Source organism: Belonocnema kinseyi, chromosome 4 (genome assembly GCF_010883055.1).
Source record: "Belonocnema kinseyi isolate 2016_QV_RU_SX_M_011 chromosome 4, B_treatae_v1, whole genome shotgun sequence".
In the NCBI taxonomy this organism is placed as follows: Eukaryota; Metazoa; Arthropoda; class Insecta; order Hymenoptera; family Cynipidae; genus Belonocnema; species Belonocnema kinseyi.
Genome location: NC_046660.1, coordinates 47,725,752 through 47,752,774, shown reverse-complemented (window position 1 = coordinate 47,752,774; position 27,023 = coordinate 47,725,752).

Genomic DNA, 27,023 nt, shown 5'->3' with positions numbered 1-27,023 from the left:
GTTAAGGTCAATTTCAAACCAATTTAAAAGAATTTCTACCACGGTAGAGCTGGAAAAAATGTATTTTTCTGGATTTTTCTATCCGATTTTCTGCAGTTTGACCTTTAAATAACCTTGAATCTAATGTAATGAAGGTCAACGGACCTTAGATTAGGAATCAGCTACCACAAAAACCTATATATGTATTTTTCTGGATTGTTGTTATCGTGTTTTTTCCCAAAAACACTGCATAGATGTGGTGAAGTTTTCATTTTCGTAAAGGCTGCTTGGGGTAAATAGGGGGGATGAGGGTGGTCCGTTTAATGTGGAGTTGACCTCTTATTGTTAGTAGATACTGTAGGCATTTTTCGAATTTATGGAGTTTTTAAGGTTTAGAGTTAAGAGTTAAGAGTTTTTAAGGTATTTAAGGGATTTTACTGATTTTATGGTATTTCAAAGAATTGCCAGAAATGTGCAGGAGCCTAAAAAATGTTAAGGTGTTTCCAAAGTTAGCAAAGATCTTGAAATGTTTTAGAATGTTTTCCACGTTTCCAAAATGTTTTTTGCGATATTTAATAAGATTGCGAATATTTTAAATAACTTTAATGGATTTTAAAAGCTCTCAAGGCATTTAAATAAATTTTTCAGTAATTAGGAAATATAATAGAATTTCACGGATTTTCCAAAAGATTTTGTTATATTTTAACGGATTTCATATTAAGTAATTTTATAATATATCAAGGTATATCAAAAGGAATTTTCCAAAATTGAAGAGATTTTAATATAATTGTCAAGATTAAAAAAGTTAAACAAAATTTATATCAAGGATAATTTAAGGACTAGTTGATGCATGTAAAATGCTTAAAAATGCTAACTGCCTTTATACTATAAATTTGAAATTAGTTTTATTTGGTTAAAAAATCTATCATGAAATATTTAACATTAAAAACTTAGTGACATTTCTTATTTCTCAATCAAAAAGTAAGAAAATTCGAAAAAATATTTGCTAATTTAAAGTTTTGAAACTGAACTAATTTAGGTTTAGAATTTGCAAATGCAGACAATTTCAAAATGGCGTATTCAAAACTATAACTTTAAATTGAAATTATAAAATCTTGGAGAAAATTACAAAAATTACGAAAAAGTATTATATCTCTAATTGTCAAATGACAAAGTTATTAGATATTGAAAATTTGAATATTTTAAACCTTCAAAGGTTAATTATGCTCTAAACATAGAATCAAATTAAAATTCTTGTTGAAATAAAAGTCGAAGATGATGTGAAAACTGACGTCTGCTATAATAAGCTTCCAAGATTGACAGTTGAAAAATGTAAGTGAATGAATTTAAAGATTATCATAAATAATATTTAGCATTCTTCCAAATATTATTGTTTTTTATAATTTTTCTCAGTATTAAATTAATCATTGCCCCTTATTAATAATTTTCATTATGACTGAATATAGTGTAAAAATTGGTCTAATATACAAATCCACAGCTAATTCAATGTTGACCAAACTGGGATGTAACGCACAGTTGTAGAACAGGCTTAAGTTTTTGTTTTCAAAGAGAAATATGCCATTAAAAAATAAATACTAAAATTTATTCGTAAACTAAGGCAAACTCTGTAAGAATTTCAAAAATGATGACAAAGACAAAACTTTCAAAATTTTAGATTCTAATTCTGAAGTCTTATTGACTCTTTCATTGAAATTATTCAAGTTTAACCTTCTTTTGGATTTTTTTAAAATTTCCAATGACTACAGTGATACTCATGTTGAAATAGATCAAAGAAATTTCACAATGTGCAATATCATTCTATAAAGATACCTCGTCATATTTAAATTGCGTTATCTTGATTAAATTAGTATTGCTTCATTTAAGGTTATTATATTTAGAGGAAAGTAAATTAATTCTTTGATGCACAATCCCATATATGTTTTTTACTTGATACAATTTTATCATTACAAAATACAGATATCATATTTTATCCGAAAGCAGATTCAAGTCTTAGTAACTACACAAAGTAGTAACAAAATATGTTTTTTTTTTGGAGAAAAATATATCATTTTTTGCCGAAAATCGAAAATTTTAAGTCATCAAAAATCGACCAATCCAAAAATGCCGGGGTAGATTCGGCAGTCTCTCGGGGAAAATTAGGCACTTTTTTTATCTGGTAAATTAGTCAAATTCAAATAAAAAGCAACAATTATTATTGTCAGACATGTAGCTGAAACAATTTTTACAGGGTTGACTGGCTTTTTTGTGTTTCTAATTTCGCACCATTATGCTATTTTGAAATAAACTTTGGAATGAAAATCAGAAGAAGCTCGTTTATTTGAGCTTGATCAATTTTGAACCATTTGGCAAAATGCAGGATTTTTCCCTATGAAAAAGTACCGGACTTTCCCCGGTAGACAATTTCAACTTTTTGTAATAAAGAAAAATATTTGTTTATTGTCCGATAAATCCTAAACAGTTTCGTGTTTCGCAAGCTCGAAATAACAAATACAACTCACCTGGATAATAAAAAAACCAAAATTCGGGTTTTAAAAAGGTTTTACTGAATCGTGCAAATTTTGGAAATGTCGATGGAAGCTCAAGATAACTGTGTTCTTATTTATAAAGATAATAAAATTTGAGTTTTTATATACCTAAGAATTTATGTTAAGCAAAAGCACTCAAGAGAATTGAAGCATTTATTTTTTAAACAAATATATATCATAATTACTGCATATATTTTTACAAAAACATTTTAGAGTGAAATAAACATATATTCTTTTATATTACAGAGTGGCTACAAATCAAGTAATTCAAAAAATCACCTAATGTCAAGAAAAACGTGATAGAGTTAGGAAATTTTCAAAAACTGAAGTTGAAGTTCCTTATTTGATATTGGTTAAAAATGAAGCTTTTATGGTTAAGGATTTAAACTATTTTGTTGAAAATTTTTCATTTTTGGTAGAATTTAACTATTTTTGTTATAAAATAAAAATCGTTTTCGGTTGAAATATCAAATATCACATTTATCCTGGAGAATTTATCATTTTTGGTTAAACATTTTTTTAAATATTTAAATATATGGTTGAAAATGCACGTGTTAACAATTTTTCTATTCATGCATAAAATTCATCTCTTTGGTTGGAAACTAATCTTTTTGATTAATAATTGATTTTTTTCTGATTAAGATAAATTTTCTATGACTGAAAAGGTAACAGTTCCAGTTTTGGTAAACAATTAATTTTTTACTGAAAATTTCATGAATCGTATTTTTTGTTAAAAATCTATCAGTTTTATGTGCAAATTCATTTATTTGTTGAGAATCCGCCTTTTCTTGGCAGGAAAGCGCTCTCATTGGTTGAAACCTTATCTTTTTGGATAAACATTTATTTTACAAACTAAAAATCTTAGTATTTAATTTTCGGCAAAACATTGATGTTTTAGTTAATAATTCATGTATTTAACCAAAAAATCATTTTTTAGATGAATATTTATCATTTTGGTTAAAAAATTTGCTTTAACTATTCTATTTTTGTGGAAAATTTACCTTTTTTAATAGAAATGTAATCTTTTTCGTTTAAAAATGTTCTCTATAGTAGAAAATTTAACTATTGTATTTATAGTTAAGTATTAATTTCTTTGGTTAAATAAGAAACATTCAGTTAAAAATTCGTTTATTCATTTATTTTTTTGTTATATATAGAAAATTCATCTTTTGGGTTGAAAATTCCACTATGTGATTTATATTGTTGGTTGAAGATTCATTATTGTGATTAAAAATTAATTTCTTTGACTGAAAATTTATTTCTTTTCAGTTTAAAGTTTTGTTTTTTTAACTGAAGATGTAACAATTCCATTTTTGCTTGAAAATTTATATTTTTAGCTGCAAATTAATTAATTTGGCTAAAAACTGGTTTCGTTGTTGTTTAAATTTTACTTTTCTAGCTGCAAATTAAACTGTTCTAGTTCTGGTTTTTAAATTTATCTGTTTATTCAAAAATTTATATATTTGATTAGAACTGTATCTTTTCTGGTAGAAAATTCATCTTTAGAGTTTAAAATTGAGTTATTTTGTTGAGAATCCATTTTGATGTTGTTGAAAATTGATTCTTTCAACTGAAAAATTAATTCTTATGTTTTTGTTTAAAAAGTAATTGTTTTGGATGAAAAAAAACTCTTTTGTTCAAAATTTGTTTTTTATTTGGTTGAGCATTTATTTTCATAACATTTTAACAATTCAAATTTTTGTTGAAAATTAATAAACTAAAAATTTCTCAATATTTATTTAGAATCAGCATTTTTTTGGCATTTATATTATGAATCTTCTAGGTGTATGGTTAGCTTTATACTGAAGATATTGACATAATATTAACCTTAAATAAAGTTCTGTTTAATGAAAAATATAAATAATGTAATAATTATTAACAAAGATAGAAAATACGATTCCTTAAATCCTAATTCAAAATTCTTACGAATGTTCACCTAATTCTCAAAGCATATAAAGGTCGAGTCTATTCTCGAGAATACTATCATGACCGTGAAAATGTCTCTGAGCACTTAATCTCTTTAGAAAACTAAACAACATAACCTCAATCGCCGTAAATTTTCTCTGGGGGTGCTAGGGCATCACGGGACGTTCACATAAAATTTAGCGCGTTTTTCAAATTGATACTTTTCGAATATACGCCAGAGTGCCGGATTTGCCTTAGTGCCGGATTTGCCTTAGTGCCGTAATTTTGCCGGTTCCGCCTTTTTGTAATTTTCATGTAGACCATGATATTGCCTATTTATAAAGTCTCGGTTTCTGATTGGGTCTCGGATTGGGTGAAATACTCCGTGGGTGTAAAAGTTGTGGTTTCAATCCAGAGTGCGGCGGTATGGACTTCGGTGGAGTTAAGCACACAAATTTATGATTAAATACTTTTGGTATGTCAGTAACATGCCCATAGGGATCAAAACGTCTGTCTAGAAATATCTGTTCCTCTGCAGCATTATATACTGCATAAACTTCTTTATCCTCCCCCGGCGGTGTCAAGTAAATTCCAATTACAAACGGATGACCATCCCAATTACTGAGTGCGTGATCCACAAAAAGATTGCAGGTAGGTTGAAGATGACCTGCTTTATCTCTGTAATAAATGGCTCCAAACTTAGCAATTGAAATCGTATTATCAACATGTGATCTTATGATTTCTGGTTCCCCGGATTCTGCAAAAAGAAATAGTATTCTAAAAAGATAGACGCCAGCTTGTCATGAAACGGAATATTTTACTTGGGTCTATCTAGGGTTTCTTGTCGAGATAGCACCAAGGAAATTTATACACGGATAAAAATATATTTATTTCGTATAGAAATGATCGTAGCTGTGGTAGAATTCAAAATGTTTCCGAGCATAACATTTTTAAAGATTTCAGAATAAATGATTAAATAATTAGAGCATCAGCAGATATGATGTTAGATCAACAAACATCTGCCTTTCTAGAAACTTCGTTTAAACTATGAGCTTATGTTCATAGTTTTTTATAACATTCAGTTTGTTACCTAGTTACTAGCACATAGAACAGAAAGCCTTTGTACAAAATTTCCTTGTCATTGTATAATAAGGTTGTCCAACAATTTTTATAAAATTTGTATGGGGAAACCCTAGAAATTTGTTTGAATCCAGGCCAAAATAATTGCATTTTGTTTTGTTTTGAGCTAAATGATATTTAAAGTTGCTGCAAGCCGCAAGAAGTTTAACACTTATTTCCTATAAGAAAAAAGACGCTTTTGTCAATCTTATTGAGAATTCTTAGTATTATTTCAATCAAGTTAAAACTGAACATTTCTCTTCACAATTAGCCATAAAATACGAATAAATGATCACTTTTCAAATATCAACACCATAAGTCTGCTTTATAGGGTCCCAAAAAACCCCATGAATGAAAAAATAGGTTTTACGAGTTTTTGGCGCTGATAATACCTTTTTGCGGAATTTTAATGCAAATTGTCTCTGGAACATAAAAAACCATTTTATACTGATAATCAGATGTTCACGTGAATTGTTTGCACAATTTATTATTTTTATCAATTTTCCTATAGAATGGAGTTAGAAAGATGCGGTTTTTCAAAACAAATTTTTCACCTTTTGTCGAATTTTCAATTAGAGGGAAGTGATAGTTCATGAATGTTACGAAGAGTAACTGTTTGAGAAATTTAATATTATTTTTAATAATATTCTCTTTGAAAAATGCTACGAAATTGCAGCGTGAAAAAATTACTTTTAGTAACATTTTCAATTAACATAAGTCATGCAATTAATTTGATTTAAGAAAATTTATTGTTTAAAACATTTATTGTTATTATTAATAATATTATATTTGATTAATGCTAGAAAGATGCAATTTTTTCTGAAATGTCTGGCTTTAGGTCCAATAGGTCCAATTTTCAATTAAAGTCAGGTAATTATGAATTCAAGTTAACAAAACTAATTGTTTAAACAATATATTATCATTGTTATTTATAATCTCTTTGATTAATTGGTAGAATGTTGCATTTTTTTAATTTTATACTGCTTGTCTATTTTTCATTCGGCGTTACTTAATAATTAATTTAATTCAGCAAAAATAATTGTTTAAACAAATTATGATTGTTTGTGACTGTCTTTATCTATATCAATACCTGATTGATGCGGTTTTGTCGACAATTTTCACATTTCTTTCCTTTTTCCACTTAGTGAGGTCGTAATTAAACAAAGTTGACAAAAAAGTTCTTTAAACAATTATTTTTGCTAAATCAAATTAATTATTAATTTGCACTTAATTAAAATGAGAGACAATGATAATATATTGTTTAAGCAATTAATTTTGTTAACTCGAATTAATTATTAATTCACTCCTATTGAAAATTGGACGCAAAGCCAGAAATTTCAGAAAAAACGCATCTTTCTAGCATTATTCGAATATGATATTATTAATAATAATAATAAATTGTTTAAACCATGAATTTTTTTGACTCGCATTAATTCCATGACTTATCTTAATTTAAAATTGGACTAAAAGTGAATTTTTTAAATTGAAATTTTGTAGCTATTTTCTAAGAGACCATTATTAACAGTAATAATAAATTGTTTGAACAATCATTTTTGTTAACTTAAATTGATTATTACTTCACCCCTTTTGAAAATTAGATAAAAAGTGGTAAATGCTTGTTTAAACAATTTATGTAAACATCTAATAATTAGTATCGTATAGTCTTTTATTTGCAGAAACAATTTGCATTAAAAGAAAACCGCTGAAAAAAGTCATAATTAGCGTCAAGAACTCGCAAAACCCATTTTTTCACGTATGGGGTTGTTTTGGGGCCCTATAAAACAGACTTATGGTATTGATATTTAAAAAGTGATATGGTAAACTTCATGGGGCTTGCAGCACCTCTATATATCATTTTTTTCAAAACAAGAAAGAATGCACTTATTATTTAATTTTATTATTTATTATATTATATTTATTTAACTTTTATTATCATTTAAAATTTTTTAATGCATTTTTGGACCACCCTATGTGTAAGCATAGTCACATGTAAATCATTTTTGTTGATCCAACGTTATCTCTGGCAAGACTTCAATTATCAGGAATCACCATTTGATAAATCTGTACAATTTTGTTCAAAAATATGTTAATTATTTCAGTACAAGATGCAGAATGTACCTTATAAAATTAACTCTAAAAATTATAAAAAAATTTCTCTTTCGGTTTTTTTTGTAAGTTAGGCAATTATTTAATCAAACAGTTACAGTTAATCCAACATTTAGTTTGTTTAGCAAAACTATTTAGAAAAATGTATAATATTTTCGTCCAATATAGAAAATCCTAATATTGATCGAAAAAATATTTGGTTAATTTACCCAAATATGTTTTGTTTAATCTTTAAAAAAATTATGTTGTGCCTACCAAACTTTTTGGTTAGTTGAACCAAACGCTTTCACAAAATAAGTTGGTTCGCTCAAGAAAACGATTTTTTCGCTTCTATATCAACCAAAAAATTCGTTTCGGACAACCAAACTTTTTTTCGGCTAACCATTTTTCTTAGTTTTGATATTTAAAAAAATATTTGTTTTCAAAAATATTTTTGAATTAAATAATTGACAAAGAACCCTTGATAATAGTTTCCATATGGAATGTTTGAAGCCAATAACAATAGGAGGCATTCCACTTGAGTTAGAAAAGGTTTCAAAAAGAAATTTTCAAAAATTGAATTATCAAATGACACACTATGATCCACCTTTACAATTTTTTTTAAACTAACAATGTGCCCAAAGTTTCAGACGAGAGAGTAAAGGAATTTTACTTTTAATAATTTCGCATAGAAAATAAATATAAGAAAAAATATTCTCAGAACTTTATAAGTTAATGATATTATTTTATTATATTTACCAATAAAATGAGGAAAAGTTGCTAAAGCACAGAGCAGACTACTAAATACGATCCACACATTGTCAACTGTGCCTAAAACTGGAGACGTGGTGTAACTGAAGAGAAATTATTTCCTCATTCGTCAGATGAGTTTTATTTTTTTGGATATTTGGATTTTTTAAAGTCACTCTGCTTTCACAACGGAGTTAAATAGTATCAGATGGACTAGTTACGCGGTAGACTCAAGTTCTTGAAATCATTTTTTTAAATGTGATAGGAAGTGAATGGCAGATGGAAGCAGATGGAAAACTGGAAAATAGATTAACCACAAATGATTTTAAATAATCATGATATAGTAGTAAACTAAAGATTAAAAAAATTAATTAAAATATATTTCTTTTTTTTTTTAACATTATTTTTTAAATTTGAACAAATTTAGTTATCCTCCTTAATAATTGAATTAATTGGCCAGATAAAAAGATTGATTTAAATAGCCAAAACTTTTATTTATTTTAAAAGTAATTATTATAAGTTGATATCTCTGTGTTTCAGTGTGACTACCTTGTTGAATGAATAATAAACATAGAGTCTATAACAAAATGTTTTGCTACTGAAAACGAATTTGACGTAAAGACTACCCCAAACTTAAACGATAAAATAAATCAAATTCTTCTTAATCTTTTAAATTATTTAAATAACCCTTTGAAATTCCTATAAATTATGAAAATACTTTAAGACTTCCTGGGTATTTCTTGGAATACCCTGAAATATTTTAAATCCTTCTAAATGTTTTAAAATCCATGGAAGCTTTTAAAAGATCCTCAAAATTTCCTGAGATCTTGTAAAATGCCATGCAATCTTTAAAATCTTTGCAATCACTTGAAATAATCAAAATTTGGTATAAATTCCTTAAACCCTTTTAAAATACACAAAAATAATTCAAATCTTTCAAACATAATTTATAATTTTGAAGTACCTTCAGACTTTTTAACCCTTTTAAAAATTACCTAAAATCTTTTAAATCCTTTTAAAACTCCTAAAATATTTAAAAACATTGTAAATATTTGAAATCCTTTTAGAATTTTCAAAATTCTTAAGAATTTCTTTAAATTTTGTAGAATGACCTATTATAATTTGAATCTTTTAAAATACCTGTACATATTTAAAATCCTTTGGAACTTTTTCAAATCGATTACAATTTCTTGAATCTCTTTAAATCCTTTTAAATTTTATAAAAATACCCTGAAATACTTTAAAAGGCCTTTGAACTATTATATCCCTTTTTAAAATTCCTTGAAATTCTTATACATATCCTAAAACTCCTTGAAACTCCTTCAAATTGCTGTAATTTTTTTTTAAATATTTAGAATCATTTTAAATACACTAAAATCGTTTAATATATCTCCCGTGTAGAAATTCAAATGGAGAACTAGTCTGGTTCCCGACCATTCGACCTCACTTGAAGTCGAAGGCTAGTCGGGTCATCTGACTAGCCCCCGACCAGTAGCGACACGGTAGATTAGTCGGAGCCTAGTCAGGTGACCCGACCCCTAAAAGTTTGTCAAAATGGTCATTATTTACGGGAATCTCCATAAACTTTTTTGAAATATTTAAAAGTGCTCAAATTTACCCAGGATCTGAACTGTACCGTGCTTAATAGTTTACTACTACGATACCGCTCTTCACTGATTAATCAAAAACTTTTTCTCTTTCCAATTTCAACTACATGAAGGATTAGACTTTATTTACATGTGGCAAACCTTTCGGATCAATTTAAAAATATGCATCTGTACAAATTTATAGTCTTATGACTTTCAGCAGACTTTTCACCTACATCTATATGTAGCTTTTTCAATATGGATTTTCTTAAAATTCCGTACAAAGGTATTTATAAATGTTCCTAGAAATTCGCAATTTTCGCAAAAATACTACCAAAAAATAAGATTACGTCTTTTTAAAGATTTTGATCGTTGTTTTTATAAAAAGTTGATTTTCGTACAAAATTATTAACTTAATATTTATTAAGTATATTTGAGTTGAATTTAACATCAATAAATCTTTTCTCCAAAAAACCAGACCCCGAATGAAATTTTGACAACAAAAAGCCCAACTAGTCCCCGATTAGTCCCCGACTGGTTACTTTGTCGAAATTAATAACCCGACTAGTCCCCGATTAGTGCCCGACTTGTAATAGGGCCAAATGGGGTTATTTCAAAATGGGCTTCAAATGCTTAAAATCTTTTGAAACTTTTTGGAATCTTCTAAATTACCTTGAAATACTTTCAATAATTGTAAATCTTTTAAAACCGATTCAAAATTGTTAGAGCTCTTGGAAATTCTTTGGAATTTGTCTAAAATGCCCTGAAATCTTAAAAAATGTTCGAAATCACTTTGAATTATTGAAATCTAGTTTAAAAAAACCTAAGTTGAAAAAAATGTAACTCTTTGGTAAATTCCTTAGAAAAATTAAACATTCCCCTACACATTGAAAATATTTTAAATTAAATTTCAACTTTTAAGTAAATCTATAGAAATGTTCACGAATATTTTAAAGCCCTTTAAAAACTCTATCAAATTATTTAAATTTTTGTTCCAATTTTTTGGAAATATTCAAGAATACCCCAAAACAATTAATATACTTTTTAATCTTCGAAAATCAATTGAAACTTTCTAAAAAATCCTTTAGAAGTCTGGAAATTTAATATAAAAATCCTAAATCTCTTTAAAGTCTATTTAAATTTTTAAATTAAAAAAAAATCTTTGAATGAAAAAAAATTAATTTTTGAAATTCAATTTATGGGAAAAAACTTAGCAAATCTCTGAAAATTTTAAATACTTTTAAAATTTTTGAATTAAGTTAAAACTTCTAAAAGCTCGTCAAAATGTCTTATAAAAAAAACTAAACACCTTTGAAGCCCCTTCAACTTACTAAAATATTGTTAAAAGTTCTTGGAATATTTCACAATTTCAAAATCTTTTGAAATTCTTTCAAATTATTGATAGATTTTGAAAATTCCTTGAGATTTTCAAAAAAAGCTCTTAAATTATTCAAAAGTCCTTCCAAAAGGTACAATATTTTCATCATTCTTTGGGTTCTTTTAAAATACGCTAAAATATTTTAAATTCTTTCAATTTTTTTGAATTTCTTTGAAACGTTTTTAAAGCTCTATAAAAATTGTGTTAAGGAAAATGGTCTTTAAGTTATTAAAGAAGCTGGTTGTAACTGATTATAATTGAGAACTGATTTATATAAAAAATGTATGCAAAGAACTCTAAAAGAAAAAAATATCGATCTAATAGAGGTTTTTTTTAAAGGTTGTGTGGCGGTTAATAAAGCTGATCACTCAATTCTTATTATGAAAATTTATTTTTGGGTATTATGTGTGTATTTTTAAAGTGACCAAAAAGTAGTGAAAAAGTACAGTAGCATTTCTCCGGACTAAAAATACATAATATATAACGTTCAAGTTGCACAAAATTTATAAGTAATTATTTAAACCCATAATTTACCCAAAATTAATTTCACTAAAGTCTGTGAACAACTTGTACTTCCCTTTCCGAAATTGCACTGAGAGCGCGCCACATTAGCCAACCAGGAAGGACAACTTGGCGCAGGCACACTTTTTGTGAAACTTGATAATTAACAACTTTAATAGACGTAAATTTAACAATAATCATACGCATAGGGGAGATAAGATATTGATTTACGTGCTCTATATTATTTTACTAGGTACAGTTTTCAACATATTTAACTTTTAACGGGGCTTTTTATAACTTGTTGTCCACATTACCCACCGCTCCCCTAGTATTTTAAAAAAAACTAAGGATAAAATTATTTTCAATTATGCGTACGATCATTCAATTGTCACTTCTGTAACTTTCAATAAATTTATATTGCGCGAAAAAATATTCTTTACGAATGCTCAGAAATTGTATTATATTAATCGTACTCTTGATTTAAATTAAAATAATAGACATTACTCTTGACTTTACGATATTTTGCATTCTTTAGGGACAATTTTTCAGGTTAAGCAAAGCTCTGAACTCAAGATTTCAAAATTTTTACTTTAAATAACTCTTATACTAAAAAAAATACATAATAATTAATAATGAATAATACCTCTTACATATAACTCTAATTTACCTCATAGCTCTCAACACAGAAATATTTGAAAGGGTTTTTAAGGAATTTTATAGCATTTTCAAGTATTTGAGTAACTCTAAGAGATTTTAAAGGCGGCCAATGAGGAATTTAAATAAATTTACCAGAATCACAAAGAATCTCACATCATCAGATTTCATTTCATTTCAAGGGATTTCAACGGATTCCAAAATACGAATTAAAAGCTTGTCGGATTATGAAGGATTTCAGTCATTTTAAAAGATTTCAAAACATTTTTAATTTATTGAGGACCTAAAAATGTCAAAGTATATTAAAAGATTTTAAAAGATTTTAAATATTTTACGCTATTTCCAGCGCTTCCAAGAGATTTCTGAGAGATTTAAACGGATTGAAGCAATTTCCAGAGATTCTACTGATTTTAAAGAATTAAAAAAAATTGTGTGCCATTTTTAAGAATTTTCTAGAATTTCACAACATTTAGAACGATTTTAGGATCCATGAGATTACAGGATATCTTAAAATATTTCAAGGATTTTTTTAGGTTTTTTGCGAATTTAATAGGATTTCCAATCATTTTATTGATAGAAGGGAATTTCAAAATCTCTTCAGGTATTCCCATACATTTTTCAGGATTTAAGGAAATATCATGTTATTCAGAATTCTACGTTTTCGTAAAATTTTAATATTGAATTTGATCTGTGAAATAAGATCCCTCTCTTTTGCTTCGCTAGGGATCGAGCCAGAGGTCTACTGATTGCCGGTCGGATACTCTTACCACTAAGCTACAGGAGATTTCAAAGTATACGTGGTGATATGATTTCAAAAATGTCAGGAGTTAAAATTTTTTATTAACTTTAGGGTAATTTAAGAACTGTTTGAATGCCCGAAAGAATGTAAAAATTCTATAAAAGAGCCTTAAAAACTGCGGATTTGAAATTAGTTTTATCAGGTTAAAAACATGAAATAAAAAAACAGAACATTGAAAAATAGTAAACTTCCTGAATGTACCATTAAAAATGACAAAACTCAAAAACGAATATTTAAAAATTAAAAATTTTGAAGCTAAACGACTTCAGGTTTCAGGCTTCGAAATGTAAACCATTTCAGAACAACGCAAATGAATAATTTCGAATATTAAACTAAATCATCTTTTGCAATCTTTCAAATAATTATATTTTCAAGATAATTTTTCTCCATTCCTAAGGGAAAAAGAAAAATCTGTAAGTAATTTAAAAAATGTTGAGGAGGCGCTGGGTGATCTCCGGTTTCGTTTATAAACTACGCTGACACTTTTGCCTTGTTGAAAAATTTACGTTTTTAGTTGAAAGTTAAAATTTTGGGTAGGAAATTTTTTAATTTTATTAAAAATTCGACTTTTTGGTGCTAAACTAATATTTTTGTTTAAAAATTCTTCTTTTATAGTTGAAAGCTCAGCTTTTTGGTTCAGGATTCATGAATTTTGTTAAAAATTCGCCTTTGTTAGCAGCAAGTTAATCTTTTTGGTTTAAAATTTATCTTTCTTAGTTGGAAATTCAACTGTTTGGTTGAGAATTCTTGTATTTTATTTAAAAGATTTGTTTTTTGTAGTAAATTAATCTTTTTGTTTAAAAATGAATCTTCTTAGTAGATAATTCAACTTTTTCTTTGAGAGTTCCTGAATTGTTAAGAAAGGTTGTTAAAAATTTAACAATTAGGTTTTAAAGTTGAACTGTTTTCTTAAAAATGCATTTTTTGGTAGGCGAATCAAAATTTTAGTTAAAAATCCATCTCTTTGGTTGGAAATTGCACGGTTTTCTTTAGAGTCCTTTTTTAAATTACTTTGTAAATTGAAAATTTATCTATTTCATTTTTGTCGGAATGGTTCCATTTTTTAAAAAATTAGCCTTTTTGTTGAAAATAAATCTAGTTGAGCTGATAATTATTTTTGATTTAATTACTTAACTGTCTTGTATAGAAATTTCGTAATTTTGTCTTTAAACTTTAAAAATTTAGTAAAAAAATCACCTATTTGGTAGAAAATTGGGTTTTTTTGTCTAATTTAAAATTATATATTTTTAACTAAAAGTATAACCACTCCTTTCTTTATTAAAAATTTAACTTTTTTGGTTTAAAATTTCAATAATAGCCGGATTAACTGTTACATAAAATTCAAATAGGAACATTTCAACACTTACTAAGAAAATTCACTTTTTTATTTTAATTGTTTATTTATTACCGAATTATAAACGAAAAAAATCAGGTTTTACCTAAAGGTTACGTTAGTTGGGGGGGGGGATTAGTTATTATCAGCAAGTGGTGGGGGGAGGTGCAAATTTCCGAACATTTGTAATGTAGTTTATGGATGATACTTAATGCAATGTTGATTAAATTGGCTTATGATGCACAGCTGTGGACCACGCTTCAGTTTTTGCTTTCAACCAGAAAAAAAAACCATAAGAAAATAAAAATTTAAATACAAGAAAAGTAGAGTATAAATAAGATCCTTCTTTTCATCAAACCAATATGTTTATTGGATTCAGTACAATTTTATCATTGAAAAGTGCAGATGTCATATTTTATCTAAAGCTAGATAAAACTATTAGTATTTGGACAATATACATAAATTTATATCCGATTTTTTATATACTGATATTGTACTTTATAATTTTCTTGTATGTCATTGTATCGCCTATATATACAGCACAGAAGAAACGAAAGAGTGAAGAAAAAAATTAATTTGATTCTTCTTTTTCGGCCTGGTTGAAATCAAACGATGGTTTTCATGCCATATTTTTCGATTTTTTTCACGAAAAATATACGTTTTAATTCGTCCTCGATAAGTATAATTACAGTGAAACCCTTCAATAGTCCTCCCTTCTATAGCCCTTCCAAGAATTGAGGCCGCACCGCAGGTTGGTGTATAAGGAGCTGCGCGGGATGCGCGGGGTCTGCAATTGTCACTCAGGCGAGCACTTAGGCATGAATAAACAGAAGAAGAGCGGGCTAAAATGAGTTAGTTCTCACCCACCGTCAGCCCCAAAATTGAAGTTATAGAAGAGTTTCACTAAATTTTTTAAATAATAAATAAGCAAGCGGAAAATTCACAAAAAGAAAACAAAAGATAAACTTTACATCGATTTAAGTTGAAAGATTCGCTGCAATAGAAATTAACCTTATCGAATAAACTTAACATGAAACTGAGATAATTTCGAGTTTTTAAATTCTCGGAATAAGTTTCAGTGAAAACCCGTCTAATGCTATGCAGCTGACAACAGTGCGATGAACCTGGAACAATGAATTAGATCGTTATATATAAATGAGGACTCCAGATTTGACAAAACATTGTATTTATTACAATTTGATTTGTAAAATAATGGCGCTTAGCACGGAATAATGAAAATACATTTTTCGTGACTTAAAATAAATCATTTGACACCCAGCTTGAAAAGTTGCCGTATTCACTATGATCTTAACCATAGTTCACAAGTTGTGAGATAGGAATTACCGTCCTGACATTTTATTCATAAAACTATTTTCTAAAGTAAAATTTGAAATATAATTTCATATTATCATTCATTTTTATTTATTAATATTTAAGTTCAATTTCATTAAAAGATAAATTAAAGATACGCATTATTTATCGTATTATAAATCCTTTTAATCCTTCTACCTTAAAATTAATTCCATTGCTATTTTTTTTTCGGAAACGTAAGACCGTTTTTGTGTCAAGTTCTTCAATTTCATTCACGAAAAATACGTTTCAATTTGTTCCCGATAAACATAATCATTTTTAAAATACTAATTAAGTAAGCAAAAAGTTGTTAACCTGATTTCCAGCTCGAACTTACTTAAAATTTTAAAAGCAGCACCATTTAGATTTAGTTTTTCTTTGAGCTTTTCCGGGGTCTGATTGGGTCTCGAATCGAATATAGGACTCTGCGAGCGTTGATACACTGTTTCCCCCCGCGAGGGCGTCTGTGGGAACATGCGTGGGGTTAGGCGTACAAATTTATGCTCAAATTCTACTGGTATATTAGTTTCAAAGAAATAGATATATTCTTCTGATATTGCAGTTGCATGGCCATGCTTTGGGGACGTCGGTGGGGTGCGTCGCACAAATTTATCATTATATGCTTCTGGTATTTGAGATACATGCCCGCAGGGCGAATACCTTCTTTCTAAAAATATCTGTTTCTCTCCGGCATTATATACAGCATAAACTTCTTCAAGATGCTTGGTCCAGGGAGTCAAGCAAATTCCGATCACAAAATTACGACCATTCAAACAACTGATTGCGTGATCGGCGAAAACTTGTTCTGTAGGTTGAAGAATACCGCTTTTATCTCTAACAAACAGCTCCGAATTGAGCAATTGATACACCAGTAGCTTTCACCCTAGCGATTATTATTTTTTCGGATTCTGCAAAAAGAAATAGCATTGTCAAAAAAAAATATAAAACAGCTTGGCATGAAAACCAATACCCTTGATAGGTCTAGCTTAAAGGATCAAGAATTGCAACTTAAACTTCCAGATATAAAGAATATTTTATCTATCTGAACATGCTCAAATCTAATCTATTCTACACAGATAGAAATATATTTATCCTGTATAGAAATCATCCTAGCTGCGGCCAACAAAGAGTTATGGAATTTCAATTGTTTGGGAACATATATTTTTTTAATATTTGAAAAGAAATCGACGAGTTCTACGAATATTCGGCTATTATTTGTCGGAACATTTTCTACGAATTCAAAACTCCAGTAGTTTGTATTACAGTTTGTAATGTAATTCAGGCTCCTATAACTATCGAGACATGAAATTAAAAAAAAAATCTTTCAACGCTTCTACACGTTTCTTTAATTTCTTACAAAGTGAAGTTAGTCTAATTTTTATCCGTAGCGGAAAGGTAGACTAAAGATTATTTGTGATAAGAAGATATAAGCTCTCATAACGGTAACGAAACAATAGCCTAATATTCATAGAACCCATGGAAATGAATGAAGAATTAAAGCATCAGCAGAGATAACGTTAGATCAACAAACATCTGTTTTTCTGGCAACTTTGTTTAAACTATGAGTAGATGTTTTTAGTTTTTTATAAGCGTAATTTTATGACCTAATTATTGTAACAGAGAACAAACAATCATTAGACGGAAACCCCTTTATCATTCTACAATCACAGTCTCATCTAAATAATTTTTGTTGATCCAACATTATCGCTGTCATGGTTTCGATTGCCACAATTCACCATATGTTAAATCTATAAAAATTCGTTAGCCAATATTAGGATGATTTCTATAAAAGATGCCGAAAGCACCCTATAAAAGTAACCCTAGAAATAAAAAAATATATATCGGATAGTTTCAAAAATATTTTTAAGTTGAGTATTTAAAGAATACCTTTATAGAAGTTTTCGTATTAAATATTTGACACCAATCCAAGTAGCGAGCATTATACTTGGTTAAGAACACATTTTAAAAATTTTGTAGAAAAGCATAATCTAATATGGCACACATTTAAAATTCTGTCAAACTAACAATGTGCCCAACATTTCAAACGAGAGAGTGAAGAAATCATACTTGAAGCAATTTGGTATAAAAAACAAATTCACTAAAGATTAAAACGCACTTAAAACTATAGATATGACATTGTGTTACTATATTTACCAATAAAATCAGGGAAAATTGATAAATCACAGAGCAGACTATCAAGTTCGATCCACATTTCCTCGAACGTCGACTGTAACTCACGGAAACGGTATACGTTACAGATTTTTTCGATTTGAATAACAGTCACTGCAACCTCAATTGTGGAATGAATTTCACTTTTTCGGATATTCGTATTTCATAAAGTGAATCATTTTTCACAAATGGTGTCAACTGGATTATTGAAGCTGTAGACTCATGTTCATGAAATTATTTTATAAATGTGATATGAAATAATTGCGAAGGTAATTCATACAATATCAACTTTTTTGTTTCTGCAAAATTCTAGGGCAGATCAAAAAGAAGAATAATTATTGTTTCAAATTATATTTTTGTACAATGTAAAAAATACAGCAAAGCCGATCAATAATTTTTTTTTATTTTGTGCTGCCTCCAGAGAGACGTCAAAATTAAAAAAAAAGTATATTTGTATGCATCGGAAAAGAAACTAGTACTGGCTTATCAGGATTGTACTAGTTTCCTTGGTTTGTTAGAAGGTTTACGATAGGATAAACCAGATAAAATAAACAGCAAATTTTGATTAAGGATTTTGAAACTTGAAAAAATACAATCCAGAAAATAAAACAAAAATGTTATTGAATGTACCTGTTTGTAAAATTTAGATAACGCACAAATTTTTTCTTAATGACCACTCTGAAATATTAAGCTGACGTAGACCCAGACAAAATATTATGTTTTTAAAGAATGTTTTTGATGAAGTATTTATTATTATGCAGTTAAGGTAAATTCTCTTTGATTTGGAAAAATTTTGTTGTAAGTAAATAATTAATTAATGGATAGTTCATTGTTCCAAATATTTTTTTGTATTTAAACAAAACATGTTATTATCCATAATGATTAAATTACTTGACTTGAAACAAACATTGATTTAAATACCCAGAGCTTTTATTATTTTTTTTTTTAACAATTAATGTGAGTCTTATTTTCTATATCATCCTGCTACTATTTTGTAAAATAAATGATAATAATACAAAGCACACTACAGAATTTCCTTTCGTTGGAACCGAATTTGACGTCTGAACTGTCCCAACTTTAAATTCTGAAATAATTAAAATTATTTCCAATTTATATTAACATCCTAAATACCTTTTAAATGCTATTTTTATTAATAAATTCATTAAAATCTTTTTAAACAATTGAAAATTTATAAAGTTTCTTAATAATTTCTTTGGATTAAAAAAAAACCTAAAATTGTTTAAAGTCCCTTTAAATTTTGAGATTTTTTTTAATTCCGCGGAATTAAAAAAAAACCTTTTAATTCTTTGGAATGCGTCCAATTATTAAATATTTTTTAAAAAACTGGAAATTTTTATGAGTATTTGAAAGCTAATTGAAAAATTAATAATTAATTACAGAAACAATTTTAATATTCCTTTGAAGAATTAACGATACGGTTGAAAATTGCAAATACTTATTAATTTTTTTTATCAATTTAAACTTTTGAACAATACCTTCCAAATTAATAAAATATTTCCAAATTCCTGGGAATTTTCAAATATATTAATAAGCCCTTTAAAATCCCATCAAATTATATAGAATTTTTTGTTGAATTTCTTACAAAAATTGAAAATACCTTTAAAATTTTGTAATATTTTAAAATCTCTTAAAATATATTAAAGATTTTAAAATCTGCTCAAATATCTCGTAATTAAAGAAAAATAAAACTCCTTAAAATTCTTTCAAAGACTTTTTTTTAATTCCTTGGATTTTTATTCATAAATACCTTCAAATACTTTGAAACGTGGTTCAGTTTTTAGAATATTATTGAAATCTTTATAAATTTTTATAAATATTTAAAAGTCCTTTGAAATCCATTGAAATTATTCAAATATTTTTAAGGTTTCTTGGAAAAATTAAAAATACCCATAAACTTTGAAAAAACTTTTGAATATATTTTAAAAAATTAAAAAATTTAAAAGCCTCTCAATAAATCTTGGAATTTAAAATAGTAATCACCGATCAGATGAAGATACTAATAACATTCCGTGAAGACAAAAATCAACATTATCGATTTTAGGTCACCCTAATATTCAGAATTTTTCGTTTTTCTACAATATTAAAATTAAATTTTAGCAGTGGAAAAAGCTTCCTCTCCTTTCCTAAGAATCGAACCACAGGTCTACTGATTACCGGTCAGATGTTCTTACCACTAAGCTACTGGAGAGATTGGAATACCCACAATGATAATAAACATTTATTCAATCTTATAACTGATATCATTGAAATCCTTGCTGTTTGACATATCTCTAAAAAAATATTCTTCTTTAGTTGTCTCCAGTAGCTTAGTGGTAAGAGCACCTGACCGGCAATCGGCCGACCTTTGGTTCGATTCCCAACGGAGCAAGGAAAAAGAATGTTTTTTTACAAATATATATTTTAATATTAAAATTGTTGATAAACGAAAAATTCTTATTTGCAGGAGTATATTTATTATAAATAATCAAAAGAGATTTCAATAGATAGATAGATTTTAATAGATTTCAATTTAGAGTTAAATTTTTAAAACTTTAATTCATAGATTTCAATAGAACAGCAGGGTAAGTTTCCATTTTCACGTAATGTCATTAGTATCTTCATCAAAGCATTCATTACCATGCCCAATGATAATACAGATTTCTTTAATCTTATGACTCATATTACAAAAAACCTTGCTGTTTGGCATATATGTAAAAAAGTTATTCTTTCGATCTCTCCAGCAGCTTAGTAATAAAAGAGTCCGACCGGCAATCGGTAGACCTGTGGTTCGATTTCCAGCGGATCGAAGGAGAAAAATCTTTTTCAGAGCTTTAATTTAATATTAAAATTTTGGAAAAACGAAAAATTCTGAAATTTCAGGATATTTTAGGTCGATATTGTAGATTTCTACTTTCACATAATGTGAATATGGCCTTAAGAATACAAGAATTCTATAAAAAACGCTTTAAGGACATGTAACACTCCCAAACACCTATAATACCGACCTCACTTTTTCAGTTCACAAAATTTTGTTTAAACTTCAAAACTTTTTTTGTTGATAAAATATCAGACTGAAACATTGGAAAATGTGTCAGAAGACCATAAACTACATTTTTGTAGTTGATTTGAGTAGATATTTTGCTAAAAATTATTTTAAAATAATTTAAAACTGGGACCATTTTTTTACATATTTTCTTTGTACCTTTACACTTTTTTGAGTTAAGAATTCTTTAATATGTAAAATATCGGCCTTAAACTTCGAAAAATGCAAGAGCCGACAGTAAATTACGTTTACGTACGCTTTTTTACATCTCGCAGATATTTTAAATATAAGGAAAGTTCTTACGCTGTAAAAAATTTGAGGTTATGGTTTTAGGTTATAAAAAAGTTCTTAAGTTCAAACAAAATCAGTTAACAGAAAAAGTGAGGTCAGTGTTATAGGGATCTGAGAGTTTCACAGTTTGTTAAGACCTCCATATTTAAAATTAGTTTTATATGATTAGAAAACTTAACCTAAGAAGCTAAACATAAAAAAACTTATGACGTTTCTGATTGAACATTCAAAAATGAAAAAAAACGTCGAAACCGATGTTTTCGAATTTAAAATATAAAAACGCTAAGAAAATTTAGGCTTAAGGCTTCAAAATTTAAACCATTTCAGAATGATATGAATGAATGATTTTAATAATTATTATAAATAATCTATTGACATCTTTCGAACATTAATGTTTCTAGACTAGTTTTTCTCCATTTTAAACTGAAGAAGAAAAAAGTATAGTTAAGTCAAAAAATCCTCAGCTAAGGCGACCTTGGTTTCGCCACTAGATAGATCGAAGCTTCCTATTAATAATATTTGTATCAAAATACGACTTTATATAATGCCAGAATGTTCTTAAAATACAAATCCACAGCTATTTCAATTATTGATAAATTGGCGTATAACGTACTGATGTAAGCCGCATGCTTCAGTTTTGGTTTTCCAAAAGGAAAAAGCCATACAAAAATGATAATCAAGTTTATTCTTAACCCTAAAGTGCTAGAACCTCGACATTTTTCGCTCCACCTAAAACGGGTCCAGCAGACCCGAGCGAATTTTAAACTGAAATATCTCCGGTTTAAGACTTAGCTTCATTTATTTATTTATTAAATTGTAGCCGAGTGTCTGGTAAAAATAAATATTATAATAACCGATTTGAAAATTAATTGCGTATATTAAATTTTTTGCAAAAAGTGAAAAAACCTTTTTAAAAAAACGCTTTATTGAACAAAACGACCGGGTCCCAGGGACCCGTCTTAGCACTTGAGACTTTCTGAATTTCAGATTCTAATTAAGACGTTGTATTGATCTTTTCACTGAAATTATTCAAATTCAACCTTCTTTTGAATATTTTTTTTATTTGCAGGAATTATAGTGACATTTATGTTAAAATTGACAAATCAACAGAATTTTTTGAAGCTCAATACCATGCTATGAAGTTACATTATCGCATTTACATTTCGCTTTCATCATTAAAGCAGTATTATTTCGGGTAGGGATCTTATTTTCAAAAGAGATTGAATAAGCTCATCGGTTGCATCAAACCCATATATTTATTTTATTTGGTAGAATTTTATCATTACAAAGTGCTGACATCATATTTTATTCAAAGGCAGATCAAACTGAAAGTAATTAGACATTACAGGTATATTTATATCCAATTTTTACTGTGGTGATATTGTACTTTTTAATTTTCATGTATTTCGTTGTATTGCCTATCTATGCAGAACAGAAAAAGTTGAAATTCACATCCATTCACATCCATTTCATTTGAAAAATTCCCTGCAACATGATCAAAACTTATCGACAAAGCTTTACACGAAACTGAGATAGTTTCGTGTTTTTAAACTGTCTCGCAATAAATTTTCAGTGAAAAAACGCAGTTTGCTATGTAGTTGAGAGCATTCCAAAATATATGAAACCATGAATTAGATCATTCTAGAAATCAAGACTTCAGATTTTACAAAAATTTGCAACTATTACAATTAGATTTTCAAAATAATTGTATTTATCGTATACGAATGAAAATATATTTTTCGTTACTGAGAATTAGTGACATTTTATTCATAAATTAAGGATGCAACTTATTTAAAACATTAGAAATCTTATTGATGTTTTAACCTCAAAATTAATTAGATTCCTATTTTTTGTTCCGTTCCAAAAAAAATTGTTGTTGTATCGTATTCTTTATTTTTATTCGCAAAAAATACGTTTTAATTCGTCCACGATAAGTATGATTATTTTTTATTTTATACGAAAGTAAGGGACCGTCATTAAATCACGTAATAGCTCGAGGGTGAGGAGGGGGTCTAAATATTTTGTTACAATTTGTTACGACAGTTAATTTGTTACGTTGTTTATTGGTGAAAATTAATATTTTGTTTAAAATTCATACTTTTTTTGCTAAAATATTGTTTTGAATAAAAATGCACCTGTTCGATAAAAAATTAAACCCTTTTTTAAAAGTTTGTCTTTTTGATTTTTTCAACTATTTAAAGAAAATTTTATTAAAAATTCAGCTGTTTTAGGAGAAATTTAACCTTTTTGGGGTACTTTTTGTTTAAAAATTCTTATTTTTAAATTGAAATTTCCATTTTTTTTCTTTTGTAGAAACTTATTTCTTAGTTAAAAGTTCATCTCTTTTGTTAAAAGATTAACTATTTTGTTGAAGATGATTCTGTTTTTATTGAGAATTCAACTAATAAAGTAGAAGATAAACTACATTGATAAAAATATATTTATTTCATTGAAGGTTTATGTCTTTGATTGGAAATTGAACTCTTAAATGGAAAAGTCTTTTCTTGTTTAAAATTAAATTTTTAACTAAAAATGTAACTTTTCCATTTTTTCAGATTGTTCTTTTTGAGCTGAAAATTCTTCTTTTTCAGTAAAAAATTATTTTTTTGGTTTGAAGTTTCATTTTTGTTGTGTAAAATGTACATCGATTTCGATGAAAATTAATTTTTTTCTGAAAAGTCATATTTTTTGTTTGAAATTTTTATTTTAGCAGAGAAAACTTATCGTATGGCTTGAAAGTTCAACAATTTAGATACATTTTTATTTATTTCTTGAGCGAAAAGTTTTAATTTGTGAAAATTCGTTTCCTCGGTTTTTTCATTCTTTTTTTTACAGAAATTTCATTTTTTTTTAATTAAAATATAAGTTGTGAAACTTTTTTCTTGGGAATGTTTCTTCTTACGTTGAAAATTAAACTAATATGTCAAAAAATTTATTATCTTATTGAAAATTCAAGTATTTTGTTAAACAGCCACCTTTAAGTAGAAAGGGCATATGCCTTGTTTAAAATAAGTTAATAAATTAAAAAATTTTGAATTTTCAACTGAAATACTGCAATATTCAAATTATAAATGGTTCTTCGTTAAAAGTATTAGGAGATTAAAATGCTGGTATTTGAATATTAATCATAAAGGATTTTGAAAAAGAAGTTCTCGGACACCGTGCTTGATTCTAGCAGCAATGACTAGCAAAACATTTCTGAAACCTGAATATTACGTACAGTAATAGGGAATGGGGGTAAATTTTTTTGTTACGATTTGTTACAGGTGGGAGGAGGGGGGATTTTTGAGAGTATCTAGAATCCGTGACGTAATTTAAATACGGCCTCCAAGCGAAAAGTTGTTTTGAATCTGGTATCTTGATTTGTAGATCAAATTCACTCAAAATTTGCCCTTTTCCCATAACTCCCAAGGACGTAAAAGACGACAGCTTTTATTTTATCGTATACTCATCTTTCGCCAACTTCCATATAAACTTAAGCAGCCGATAGTTTTAGAAGCAACAAAATTTAGATTTAGTTTTTTTAGGAAGTTGTTTCGGTGTCTGATTAGGTTTCGGATCGGGCACAGGACTCTGCGAGCGATGAGGCGATGTTGCCCCTTGCGAGGGCGACTGTGGGAACGTCGGTGGGGTCAGGCGCACAAATTTATTCTTATATACTTCTGGTATTTCAGTAACATGGGAAAAAGGTGGGGTCACATACGGAGATAGGGGCACAGATTTATTCCTATTTGAATCTTCTAATTCAGATCCTTCTCTATAGGGCCCAGGTCTACTACTTAGAAAAATCTGTTTTCCTGCATCATTATATATTGCATGAACTTCCTTATTGCCCATGGTCCTTGGGGTTAAATAAATTCCAATTACAAAATTATAACCATTCCAAGAGCTGATTGCGAAATCCACAATAAGCTTTTCAGTAAGTCTGAGAAAACCCCTTTTGTCTCTGTAATAAACAGCTCCGTATTTAGCAACTGATACATCAGAAACTTTCGCCCTGAATACTTTTACTTCCTCGGATTCTGCAAAAAGAAATAGTATTGTAAAAAAATGGGTACCGGCTTGTCAAGAAATGCAAAATCTTACATCGATCTAGTTTGAAGGATGAAGAATTGCATCTTCAATTCCCGGATATAAAGAATATTTTGTCTATCTGGCCATGATCACATGTAATCTTGGGTTTAATACTGAGCTTGCAGCAGACCAGGCAATTTCTACACGCACGGAAAAAATTAAATTGTTGAAATTTTAAATGACCGAGTCGACCACTCTAGGATAGGGCTAAACGTATAACATAAATTAGAAAGTTTGACTGATAGATACTTAAAAAGTAGGAAGAATGCTGGAAAGTACAACGGACTTGCAATGAAAATGTGAAAAACAGAGCAATAGAATTATTGAAACACTCACATACTAATGCTTTAAAATCATTCAATAAAATTTTGACTGACTATTCCATCATTATAGGGTCTAAAAGAGTGACCCAATGAAACTTTCGATGACCTCTAACGAGTTTTTCGAAGAGAATGTTACCAAATTAAAAAAAAATATATTTCAAGGTATGACTTTATAATTTTATTGTTATTCGCTTAGACTTATGCTTAAGTTATATTTAATTTTTTCACAGGTACGAGCACTACAGATGTATATACTGCACGGCTAACCTAAAATGCCTAGCTCCCGTTTTATAGCATTTTATTTTGAATATCGTATATAGAATTATGAATTTTTTCATCATGTGTACTGAAATTTTCCTAATGTCAAATTATTTTGTTTCAAAATTAAAAGGACAGGAGTTTGAACTTACTAATGTTTAATTATTTATTTGAAGCTAACAAAAAAGTTTGTTTGAATTCATACTATTCAAAAAGAACAATTTTTTGCTTCAATTAAAAAAAGGTTTATTTAAGTTTAAGAAATGGAAAATCTTTGCCTTATTGATCGAAACAAATAATTTGTTTAGAGTACAATTTGTTTGATATAAACAAAAAATTAGTTTTGATTAAGCAGTGCATTTCTTTAAAATCTGTTCATTGATATTCATAAAAAATTTTTCTTTGATTCAAACCACAAATACAAAACGAAGGAGTACTGCAAAGTGCCGCTAGGCCTGCTCAAGCACTGCTGGCGGTTTCCAAGTAACTAATCTACAATCTCAATTAATTGATCCTGTCATTGATTCAGATTGATGTGATAGCATTGGTATTTTTTTCAATGTTGTATTATTCTAAAGGTTATGATTTACTGTAAAATCTCAAATTAATTGTAAAATAGACGCAATATCTCTAGTTTAGGAACTACTTTAAGATTGCTCAATTTTGAAGTTGAGCATGATTTAAACAAGAGGTTTATTTAAACAAACCAAAATTAATTTGTTTGAACCAAGAAGATAAGAAAAAACAAAAAATTTATTTATAGCAAGCAAACATTTGTTTGAACCCATATTAAAAAATAATTTGTTTGATTCAAGCAAACATTTTTCTCAGTGTAAAATTTAAATGATTTGAAATCGTTTAATTAACCAAGATTCCCACA